Below are 12,990 nucleotides of genomic sequence, written 5' to 3'. Positions count from 1 at the left end.
TAAGATCAGGAAGACTGAGTCTTCCTACTGTCTATGTGTTGAGCGTTTCCTGTGTCACCAGTTTTACATTCCGATGCACCTCTGCAGGTTTACTGTATCCCTTCGACCTTCCCATTGACGATGAAACACCGAAATTGCATCGGAATTAAATATAAGAGACACAATGCCGACTTAAGTACAGGAAGGCTGAGTCTTAGTACTGTCTATGTTTTCAGCGCTTCCTGTTTCACCAGTCTTACATTCCGATGCACCTCTGCAGGGTTACTGTATCCCTTGGACCTTCCCATTGACGATGAAACACAGAAATTGCATCGGAATTAAATATAAGAGACACACTACCGACTTAAGTACAGGAAGACTGAGCCTTCCTACTGTCTATGTTTTGAGCGTGTCCTGTGTCACCAGATTTACATTCCGATGTACCTCTCCAGGTTTACTGTATCCATTGGACCTTCCCATTGACGATGAAACACAGAAATTGCATCGTAATTAAATATTAGAGACACAATGCCGACTTAAGAACAGGTAGACTGAGTCTTCCTACTGTCTATGTTTGGAGCGTTTCCTGTGTCACCAGTTTTACATTCCGATGCACCTCTACAGGATTACTGTATCCATTGGACCTTCCCATTGACTATGAAACACAGAAATAGCATCGGAATTAAATATTATAGACACAATGCGGACTTAAGTACAGGAGGACTGAGTCTTCCTACTGTCTATGTTTTGAGCGTTTCCTGTGTGATCAGTTTTGCATTCCGATGCACCTCTGCAGGTTTACTGTATCCCTTGGAACTTCCTATTGACGATGAAACACAGAAATTGTATCGGAATTAAATATAAGAGACACAATGCCGACTTAAGTACTGGAAGACTGAGTCTTCTTACGGTCTATGTTTTGAGCGTTTCCAGTGTCACCAGGTTTACATTTCGATGCACCTCTGCAGGTTTACTGTATCCCTTCGACCTTCCCATTGACGATGAAACACCGAAATTGCATCGGAATTAAATATAAGAGACACAATGCCGACTTAAGTATAGGAAGGCTGAGTCTTAGTACTGTCTATGTTTTCAGCGTTTCCTGTGTCACCAGTCTTACATTCCGATGCACCTCTGCAGGGTTACTGTATCCCTTGGACCTTCCCATTGACGATGAAACACAGAAATTGCATCGGAATTAAATATAAGAGACACACTGGCGACTTAAGTACATGAAGACTGAGTCTTCCTACTGTCTATGTTTTGAGCGTTTCCTGTGTCACCAGTTTTACATTCCGATGCACCTCTCCAGGTTAAATGTATCCATTGGACCTTCCCATTGACGATGAAACACAGAAATTGCATCGGAATTAAATATTAGAGACACAATGCCGACTTAAGAATAGGAAGACTGTGTCTTTCTACTGTCTATGTTTTGAGCGTTTCCTGTGTCACCAGTTTTACATTCCGATGCACCCCTGCAGGTTTACTGTATCCATTGGACCTTCCCATTGACGATGAAACACAGAAATTGCATCGGAATTAAATATAAGAGACACAATGCCGACTTAAGTACAGGAAGGCTGAGTCTTAGTACTGTCTATGTTTTCAGCGCTTCCTGTGTCACCAGTCTTACATTCCGATGCACCTCTGCAGGGTTACTGTATCCCTTGGACCTTCCCATTGACGATGAAACACAGAAATTGCATCGGAATTAAATATAAGAGACACAATGCCGACTTAAGTACAGGAAGACTGAGTCTTCTTACGGTCTATGTTTTGAGCGTTTCCAGTGTCACCAGTTTTACATTCCGTTGCACTTCTGCAGGTTTACTGTATCCATTGGACCTTCCCATTGACGATGAATCACAGAAATTGCATCGGAATTAAATATAAGAGACACAATGCCGACTTAAGTACGGGAAGACTGAGTCTTCGTAATGTCTATGTTTTGAGCGTTTCCTGTGTCACCAGTTTTACATTCCCATGCACCTCTGCAGGTTTACTGTATCCATTGGACCTTCCCATCGACGATGAAACACAGAAATTGCATCGGAATTAAATATAACAGACACAACGCCGACTTAAGTACAAGAAAACTGAGTCTTCTTACGGTCTACGATTTGAGCGTTTCCTGTGTCACCAGTTTTACCTTGCGATACACCTCTGCAGGTTTACTGTATCCCTTGGACGTTCCCATTGACGATGAAACACAGAAATTGCATCGGAATTAAATATAAGAGACACAATGCCGACTTAAGTACAGGAAGACTGAGTTTTCTTACTGTCTATGTTTTGATCGTTTCCTGTGTCACCAGTTTTACATTCCGTTGCACCTCTGCAGGTTTACTGTATCCATTTGACCTTCCCATTGTCGATGAAACACAGAAATGGCTTCGGAATTAAACATAAAGTACACAATGCCGACATAAGTACAGGAAGACTGAGTCTTCCTACTGTCTATGTTTTGAGCGTTTCCTGTGTGATCAGTTTTGCATTCCGATGCACTTCTGCAGGTTTACTGTATCCCTTGGACCTTCCTATTGACGATGAAACACAGAAATTGCATCGGAATTAAATATAAGAGACACAATGCCGACTTAAGTACAGGAAGACTGAGTCTTCTTACGGTCTATGTTTTGAGCGTTCCAGTGTCACCAGGTTTACATTCCGATGCACCTCTGCAGGTTTACTGTATCCCTTCGACCTTCCCATTGACGATGAAACACCGAAATTGCATCGGAATTAAATATAAGAGACACAATGCCGACTTAAGTACAGGAAGGCTGAGTCTTAGTACTGTCTATGCTTTCAGCGTTTCCTGTGTCACCAGTCTTACATTCCGATGCACCTCTGCAGGGTTACTGTATCCTTTGGACATTCCCATTGACGATGAAGCACAGATATTGCATCGGAATTAAATATAGGAGACACACTGCCGACTTAAGTACAGGAAGACTGAGTCTTCCTACTGTCTATGTTTTGAGCGCTTCCTGTGTCACCAGTTTTACATTCCGATGCACCTCTCCAGGTTTACTGTATCCATTGGACCTTCCCATTGACGATGAAACACAGAAATTGCATCGGAATTAAATATTAGAGACACAATGCCGACTTAAGAATAGGAAGACTGTGTCTTCCTACTGTCTATGTTTTGAGCGTATCCTGTGTCACCAGTTTTACATTCCGATGCACCTCTGCAGGTTTACTGTATCCATTGGACCTTCCCATTGACGACGAAACACAGAAATTGCATCGGAATTCAATATAAGAGACACAACGCCGACTTAAGTACAAGAAAACTGAGTATTATTACGGTCTATGTTTTGAGCGTTTCCTGTTTCACCTGTTTTACAATACGTTGCACCTCTGCAGGTTTACTGTATCCATTGGACCTTCCCATTGACGATGAAACACAAAAATTGCATCGGAATTAAATATTAGAGACACAATGCCGACATAAGAACACGAGGACTGAGTCTTCCTACTGTCTATGTTTTGAGCGTTTCCTGTGTCACCAGTTTTACATTCCGATGCACCTCTCCAGGTTTACTGTATACATTGGACCTTCCCATTGACGATGAAACAAAGAAATTGCATCGGAATTAAATATTAGAGACACAATGCCGACTTAAGATCAGGAAGACTGAGTCTTCCTACGTCTATGTGTTGAGCGTTTCCTGTGTCACCAGTTTTACATTCCGATGCACCTCTGCAGGTTTACTGTATCCCTTCGACCTTCCCATTGACGATGAAACACCGAAATTGCATCGGAATTAAATATAAGAGACACAATGCCGACTTAAGTACAGGAAGGCTGAGTCTTAGTACTGTCTATGTTTTCAGCGCTTCCTGTTTCACCAGTCTTACATTCCGATGCACCTCTGCAGGGTTACTGTATCCCTTGGACCTTCCCATTGACGATGAAACACAGAAATTGCATCGGAATTAAATATAAGAGACACACTACCGACTTAAGTACAGGAAGACTGAGCCTTCCTACTGTCTATGTTTTGAGCGTGTCCTGTGTCACCAGATTTACATTCCGATGTACCTCTCCAGGTTTACTGTATCCATTGGACCTTCCCATTGACGATGAAACACAGAAATTGCATCGTAATTAAATATTAGAGACACAATGCCGACTTAAGAACAGGTAGACTGAGTCTTCCTACTGTCTATGTTTTGAGCGTTTCCTGTGTCACCAGTTTTACATTCCGATGCACCTCTACAGGATTACTGTATCCATTGGACCTTCCCATTGACGATGAAACACAGAAATAGCATCGGAATTAAATATTATAGACACAATGCGGAATTATGTACAGGAGGACTGAGTCTTCCTACTGTCTATGTTTTGAGCGTTTCCTGTGTGATCAGTTTTGCATTCCGATGCACCTCTGCAGGTTTACTGTATCCCTTGGAACTTCCTATTGACGATGAAACACAGAAATTGTATCGGAATTAAATATAAGAGACACAATGCCGACTTAAGTACTGGAAGACTGAGTCTTCTTACGGTCTATGTTCTGAGCGTTTCCAGTGTCACCAGGTTTACATTTCGATGCACCTCTGCAGGTTTACTGTATCCCTTCGACCTTCCCATTGACGATGAAACACCGAAATTGCATCGGAATTAAATATAAGAGACACAATGCCGACTTAAGTACAGGAAGGCTGAGTCTTAGTACTGTCTATCTTTTCAGCGTTTCCTGTGTCACCAGTCTTACATTCCGATGCACCTCTGCAGGGTTACTGTATCCCTTGGACCTTCCCATTGACGATGAAACACAGAAATTGCATCGGAATTAAATATAAGAGACACACTGGCGACTTAAGTACATGAAGACTGAGTCTTCCTACTGTCTATGTTTTGAGCGTTTCCTGTGTCACCAGTTTTACATTCCGGTGCACCTCTCCAGGTTTACTGTATCCATTGGACCTTCCCATTGACGATGAAACACAGAAATTGCATCGGAATTAAATATTAGAGACACAATGCCGACTTAAGAATAGGAAGACTGTGTCTTTCTGCTGTCTATGTTTTGAGCGTTTCCTGTGTCACCAGTTTTACATTCCGATGCACCCCTGCAGGTTTACTGTATCCATTGGACCTTCCCATTGACGATGAAACACAGAAATTGCATCGGAATTAAATATAAGAGACACAACGCCGACTTAAGTACAAGAAAACTGAGTATTCTTACGGTCTATATTTTGAGCGTTTCCTGTGTCACCTGTTTTACAATACGTTGCACCTCTGCAGGTTTACTGTATCCATTGGACCTTCCCATTGACGATGAAACACAGAAATTGCATCGGAATTAAATATTAGAGACACAATGCCGACTTAAGATCAGGAAGACTGAGGCTTCCTACGTCTATGTGTTGAGCGTTTCCTGTGTCACCAGTTTTACATTCCGATGCACCTCTGCAGTTTTACTGTATCCCTTCGACCTTCCCATTGACGATGAAACACCGAAATTGCATCGGAATTAAATATAAGAGACACAATGCCGACTTAAGTAGAGGAAGGCTGAGTCTTAGTACTGTCTATGATTTCAGCGCTTCCTGTGTCACCAGTCTTACATTCCGATGCACCTCTGCAGGTTTACTGTATCCCTTGGACCTTCCCATTGACGATGAAACACAGAAATTGCATCGGAATTAAATATAAGAGACACACTGCCGACTTAAGTACAGGAAGACTGAGCCTTCCTACTGTCTATGTTTTGAGCGTTTCCTGTGTCACCAGATTTACATTCCGATGTACCTCTCCAGGTTTACTGTATCCATTGGACCTTCCAATTGACGATGAAACACAAAAATTACATCGTAATTAAATATTAGAGACACAATGCCGACATAAGAATAGGTAGACTGAGTCTTCCTACTGTCTATGTTTTGAGCGTTTCCTGTGTCACCAGTCTTACATTCCGATGCACCTCTGCAGTTTTACTGTATCCCTTCGACCTTCCCATTGACGATGAAACACCGAAATTGCATCGGAATTAAATATAAGAGACACAATGCCGACTTAAGTAGAGGAAGGCTGAGTCTTAGTACTGTCTATGTTTTCAGCGCTTCCTGTGTCACCAGTCTTACATTCCGATGCACCTCTGCAGGTTTACTGTATCCCTTGGACCTTCCCATTGACGATGAAACACAGAAATAGCATCGGAATTAAATATTATAGACACAATGCGGACTTAAGTACAGGAAGACTGAGTCTTCCTACTGTCTATGTTTTGAGCGTTTCATGTGTCACCAGTTTTACATTCCGTTGCACCTCTGCAGGTTTACTGTATCCATTGGACCTTCCCATTGACGATGAAACACAGAAATTGCATCGGAATTAAATATAAGAGACACAATGCCGACTTAAGTACAGGAAGGCTGAGTCTTAGTACTGTCTATGTTTTCAGCGCTTCCTGTGTCACCAGTCTTACATTCCGATGCACCTCTGCAGGGTTACTGTATCCCTTGGACCTTCCCATTGACGATGAAACACAGAAATTGCATCGGAATTAAATATAAGAGACACAATGCCGACTTAAGTACAGGAAGACTGAGTCTTCTTACGGTCTATGTTTTGAGCGTTTCCAGTGTCACCAGTTTTACATTCCGTTGCACTTCTGCAGGTTTACTGTATCCATTGGACCTTCCCATTGACGATGAATCACAGAAATTGCATCGGAATTAAATATAAGAGACACAATGCCGACTTAAGTACGGGAAGACTGAGTCTTCGTAATGTCTATGTTTTGAGCGTTTCCTGTGTCACCAGTTTTACATTCCCATGCACCTCTGCAGGTTTACTGTATCCATTGGACCTTCCCATCGACGATGAAACACAGAAATTGCATCGGAATTAAATATAACAGACACAACGCCGACTTAAGTACAAGAAAACTGAGTCTTCTTACGGTCTACGATTTGAGCGTTTCCTGTGTCACCAGTTTTACCTTGCGATACACCTCTGCAGGTTTACTGTATCCCTTGGACGTTCCCATTGACGATGAAACACAGAAATTGCATCGGAATTAAATATAAGAGACACAATGCCGACTTAAGTACAGGAAGACTGAGTTTTCTTACTGTCTATGTTTTGATCGTTTCCTGTGTCACCAGTTTTACATTCCGTTGCACCTCTGCAGGTTTACTGTATCCATTTGACCTTCCCATTGTCGATGAAACACAGAAATGGCTTCGGAATTAAACATAAAGTACACAATGCCGACATAAGTACAGGAAGACTGAGTCTTCCTACTGTCTATGTTTTGAGCGTTTCCTGTGTGATCAGTTTTGCATTCCGATGCACTTCTGCAGGTTTACTGTATCCCTTGGACCTTCCTATTGACGATGAAACACAGAAATTGCATCGGAATTAAATATAAGAGACACAATGCCGACTTAAGTACAGGAAGACTGAGTCTTCTTACGGTCTATGTTTTGAGCGTTCCAGTGTCACCAGGTTTACATTCCGATGCACCTCTGCAGGTTTACTGTATCCCTTCGACCTTCCCATTGACGATGAAACACCGAAATTGCATCGGAATTAAATATAAGAGACACAATGCCGACTTAAGTACAGGAAGGCTGAGTCTTAGTACTGTCTATGCTTTCAGCGTTTCCTGTGTCACCAGTCTTACATTCCGATGCACCTCTGCAGGGTTACTGTATCCTTTGGACATTCCCATTGACGATGAAGCACAGATATTGCATCGGAATTAAATATAGGAGACACACTGCCGACTTAAGTACAGGAAGACTGAGTCTTCCTACTGTCTATGTTTTGAGCGCTTCCTGTGTCACCAGTTTTACATTCCGATGCACCTCTCCAGGTTTACTGTATCCATTGGACCTTCCCATTGACGATGAAACACAGAAATTGCATCGGAATTAAATATTAGAGACACAATGCCGACTTAAGAATAGGAAGACTGTGTCTTCCTACTGTCTATGTTTTGAGCGTATCCTGTGTCACCAGTTTTACATTCCGATGCACCTCTGCAGGTTTACTGTATCCATTGGACCTTCCCATTGACGACGAAACACAGAAATTGCATCGGAATTCAATATAAGAGACACAACGCCAACTTAAGTACAAGAAAACTGAGTATTATTACGGTCTATGTTTTGAGCGTTTCCTGTTTCACCTGTTTTACAATACGTTGCACCTCTGCAGGTTTACTGTATCCATTGGACCTTCCCATTGACGATGAAACACAAAAATTGCATCGGAATTAAATATTAGAGACACAATGCCGACATAAGAACACGAGGACTGAGTCTTCCTACTGTCTATGTTTTGAGCGTTTCCTGTGTCACCAGTTTTACATTCCGATGCACCTCTCCAGGTTTACTGTATACATTGGACCTTCCCATTGACGATGAAACAAAGAAATTGCATCGGAATTAAATATTAGAGACACAATGCCGACTTAAGATCAGGAAGACTGAGTCTTCCTACGTCTATGTGTTGAGCGTTTCCTGTGTCACCAGTTTTACATTCCGATGCACCTCTGCAGGTTTACTGTATCCCTTCGACCTTCCCATTGACGATGAAACACCGAAATTGCATCGGAATTAAATATAAGAGACACAATGCCGACTTAAGTACAGGAAGGCTGAGTCTTAGTACTGTCTATGTTTTCAGCGCTTCCTGTTTCACCAGTCTTACATTCCGATGCACCTCTGCAGGGTTACTGTATCCCTTGGACCTTCCCATTGACGATGAAACACAGAAATTGCATCGGAATTAAATATAAGAGACACACTACCGACTTAAGTACAGGAAGACTGAGCCTTCCTACTGTCTATGTTTTGAGCGTGTCCTGTGTCACCAGATTTACATTCCGATGTACCTCTCCAGGTTTACTGTATCCATTGGACCTTCCCATTGACGATGAAACACAGAAATTGCATCGTAATTAAATATTAGAGACACAATGCCGACTTAAGAACAGGTAGACTGAGTCTTCCTACTGTCTATGTTTTGAGCGTTTCCTGTGTCACCAGTTTTACATTCCGATGCACCTCTACAGGATTACTGTATCCATTGGACCTTCCCATTGACGATGAAACACAGAAATAGCATCGGAATTAAATATTATAGACACAATGCGGAATTATGTACAGGAGGACTGAGTCTTCCTACTGTCTATGTTTTGAGCGTTTCCTGTGTGATCAGTTTTGCATTCCGATGCACCTCTGCAGGGTTACTGTATCCCTTGGACCTTCCCATTGACGATGAAACACAGAAATTGCATCGGAATTAAATATAAGAGACACACTGGCGACTTAAGTACATGAAGACTGAGTCTTCCTACTGTCTATGTTTTGAGCGTTTCCTGTGTCACCAGTTTTACATTCCGATGCACCTCTCCAGGTTTACTGTATCCATTGGACCTTCCCATTGACGATGAAACACAGAAATTGCATCGGAATTAAATATTAGAGACACAATGCCGACTTAAGAATAGGAAGACTGTGTCTTTCTGCTGTCTATGTTTTGAGCGTTTCCTGTGTCACCAGTTTTACATTCCGATGCACCCCTGCAGGTTTACTGTATCCATTGGACCTTCCCATTGACGATGAAACACAGAAATTGCATCGGAATTAAATATAAGAGACACAACGCCGACTTAAGTACAAGAAAACTGAGTATTCTTACGGTCTATATTTTGAGCGTTTCCTGTGTCACCTGTTTTACAATACGTTGCACCTCTGCAGGTTTACTGTATCCATTGGACCTTCCCATTGACGATGAAACACAGAAATTGCATCGGAATTAAATATTAGAGACACAATGCCGACTTAAGATCAGGAAGACTGAGGCTTCCTACGTCTATGTGTTGAGCGTTTCCTGTGTCACCAGTTTTACATTCCGATGCACCTCTGCAGTTTTACTGTATCCCTTCGACCTTCCCATTGACGATGAAACACCGAAATTGCATCGGAATTAAATATAAGAGACACAATGCCGACTTAAGTAGAGGAAGGCTGAGTCTTAGTACTGTCTATGATTTCAGCGCTTCCTGTGTCACCAGTCTTACATTCCGATGCACCTCTGCAGGTTTACTGTATCCCTTGGACCTTCCCATTGACGATGAAACACAGAAATTGCATCGGAATTAAATATAAGAGACACACTGCCGACTTAAGTACAGGAAGACTGAGCCTTCCTACTGTCTATGTTTTGAGCGTTTCCTGTGTCACCAGATTTACATTCCGATGTACCTCTCCAGGTTTACTGTATCCATTGGACCTTCCAATTGACGATGAAACACAAAAATTACATCGTAATTAAATATTAGAGACACAATGCCGACATAAGAATAGGTAGACTGAGTCTTCCTACTGTCTATGTTTTGAGCGTTTCCTGTGTCACCAGTCTTACATTCCGATGCACCTCTGCAGTTTTACTGTATCCCTTCGACCTTCCCATTGACGATGAAACACCGAAATTGCATCGGAATTAAATATAAGAGACACAATGCCGACTTAAGTAGAGGAAGGCTGAGTCTTAGTACTGTCTATGTTTTCAGCGCTTCCTGTGTCACCAGTCTTACATTCCGATGCACCTCTGCAGGTTTACTGTATCCCTTGGACCTTCCCATTGACGATGAAACACAGAAATAGCATCGGAATTAAATATTATAGACACAATGCGGACTTAAGTACAGGAAGACTGAGTCTTCCTACTGTCTATGTTTTGAGCGTTTCATGTGTCACCAGTTTTACATTCCGTTGCACCTCTGCAGGTTTACTGTATCCATTGGACCTTCCCATTGACGATGAATCACAGAAATTGCATCGGATTGAAATATAAGATACACAATGCTAAGTCAAGTACAGGAAGACGGAGTCTTCCCACTGTCTATGTTTTGAGCGTTTCCTGTGTGATCAGTTTTGCGTTCCGATGCACCTCTGCAGGTTTACTGTATCCCTTGGACCTTCCCATTGACGATGAAACACAGAAATTGAATCGGGATTAAATATAAGAGACACAATGCCGACTTAAGTACAGGAAAATTTAGTCTTCCTATTGTCTATGTTTTAAGCGTTTCCAGCGTCACCAGTTTTACATTCCGATGCACCTCTGCTGGTTTACTGTGTCCATTGGACCTTCACATTGACGATGAAACACAGAAATCGCATGGGAATTAAACTTAAGGGACACAATGCCGACTTAAGTACAGGAAGACTGAGTCTTCCTACTGTCTATGTTTTGAGCGTTTCCTGTGTGATCAGTTTTGCATTCCGATGCACCTCTACAGGTTTACTGTATCCCTTGGAACTTCCTATTGACGATGAAACACAGAAATTGCATCGGAATTAAATATAAGAGACACAATGCCGACTTAAGTACAGGAAGACTGAGTCTTCTTACGGTCTATGTTTTGAGCGTTTCCAGTGTCACCAGGTTTACATTCCGATTCACCTCTGCAGGTTTACTGTATCCCTTCGACCTTCCCATTGACGATGAAACACCGAAATTGCATCGGAATTAAATATAAGAGACACAATGCCGACTTAAGTACAGGAAGGCTGAGTCTTAGTACTGTCTATGTTTTCAGCGTTTCCTGTGTCACCAGATTTACATTCCGATGCACCTCTCCGGGTTTACTGTATCCATTGGACCTTCCCATTGACGATGAAACACAGAAATTGCATCGTAATTAAATATTAGAGACACAATGCCGACTTAAGAACAGGTAGACTGAGTCTTCCTACTGTCTATGTTTTGAGCGTTTCCTGTGTCACCAGTTTTACATTCCGATGCACCTCTACAGGATTACTGTATCCATTGGACCTTCCCATTGACGATGAAACACAGAAATAGCATCGGAAGTAAATATTATAGACACAATGCGGACTTAAGTACAGGAGGACTGAGTCTTCCTACTGTCTATGTTTTGAGCGTTTCCTGTGTGATCAGTTTTGCATTTCGATGCACCTCTGCAGGTTTACTGTATCCCTTGGAACTTCCTATTGACGATGAAACACAGAAATTGTATCGGAATTAAATATAAGAGACACAATGCCGACTTAAGTACTGGACGACTGAGTCTTCTTACGGTCTATGTTTTGAGCGTTTCCAGTGTCACCAGGTTTACATTCCGATGCACCTCTGCAGGTTTACTGTATCCCTTCGACCTTCCCATTGACGATGAAACACCGAAATTACATCGGAATTAAATATAAGAGACACAATGCCGACTTAAGTACTTGAAGACTGAGTCTTCCTACTGTCTATGTTTTGAGCGTTTCCTGTGTCACCCGTTTTACATTCCGATGCACCTCTCCAGGTTTACTGTATCCATTGGACCTTCCCATTGACGATGAAACACAGAAATTGCATCGGAATTAAATATTAGAGACACAATGCTGACATAAGAACACGAGGACTGAGTCTTCCTACTGTCTATGTTTTGAGCGTTTCCTGTGTCACCAGTTTTACATTCCGATGCACCTCTCCAGGTTTACTGTATCCATTGGACCTTCCCATTGACGATGAAACAAAGAAATTGCATCGGAATTAAATATTAGAGACACAATGCCGACTTAAGATCAGGAAGACTGAGTCTTCCTACGTCTATGTGTTGAGTGTTTCCTGTGTCACCAGTTTTACATTCCGATGCACCTCTGCAGTTTTACTGTATCCCTTCGACATTCCCATTGACGATGAAACACCGAAATTGCATCGGAATTAAATATAAGAGACACAATGCCGACTTAAGTAGAGGAAGGCTGAGTCTTAGTACTGTCTATGTTTTCAGCGCTTCCTGTGTCACCAGTCTTACATTCCGATGCACCTCTGCAGGGTTACTGTATCCCTTGGACCTTCCCATTGACGATGAAACACAGAAATTGCATCGGAATTAAATATAAGACACACACTGCCGACTTAAGTACAGGAAGACTGAGCCTTCCTACTGTCTATGTTTTGAGCGTTTCCTTTGTCACCAGTTTTACATTCCGATGCACCTCTACAGGATTACTGTA

This window comes from Schistocerca nitens, chromosome 8 (genome assembly GCF_023898315.1).
Source record: "Schistocerca nitens isolate TAMUIC-IGC-003100 chromosome 8, iqSchNite1.1, whole genome shotgun sequence".
NCBI lineage: Eukaryota > Metazoa > Arthropoda > Insecta > Orthoptera > Acrididae > Schistocerca > Schistocerca nitens.
The sequence above is the reverse complement of the archived record's forward strand: the minus strand, read 5'-3'. Positions refer to the sequence as shown.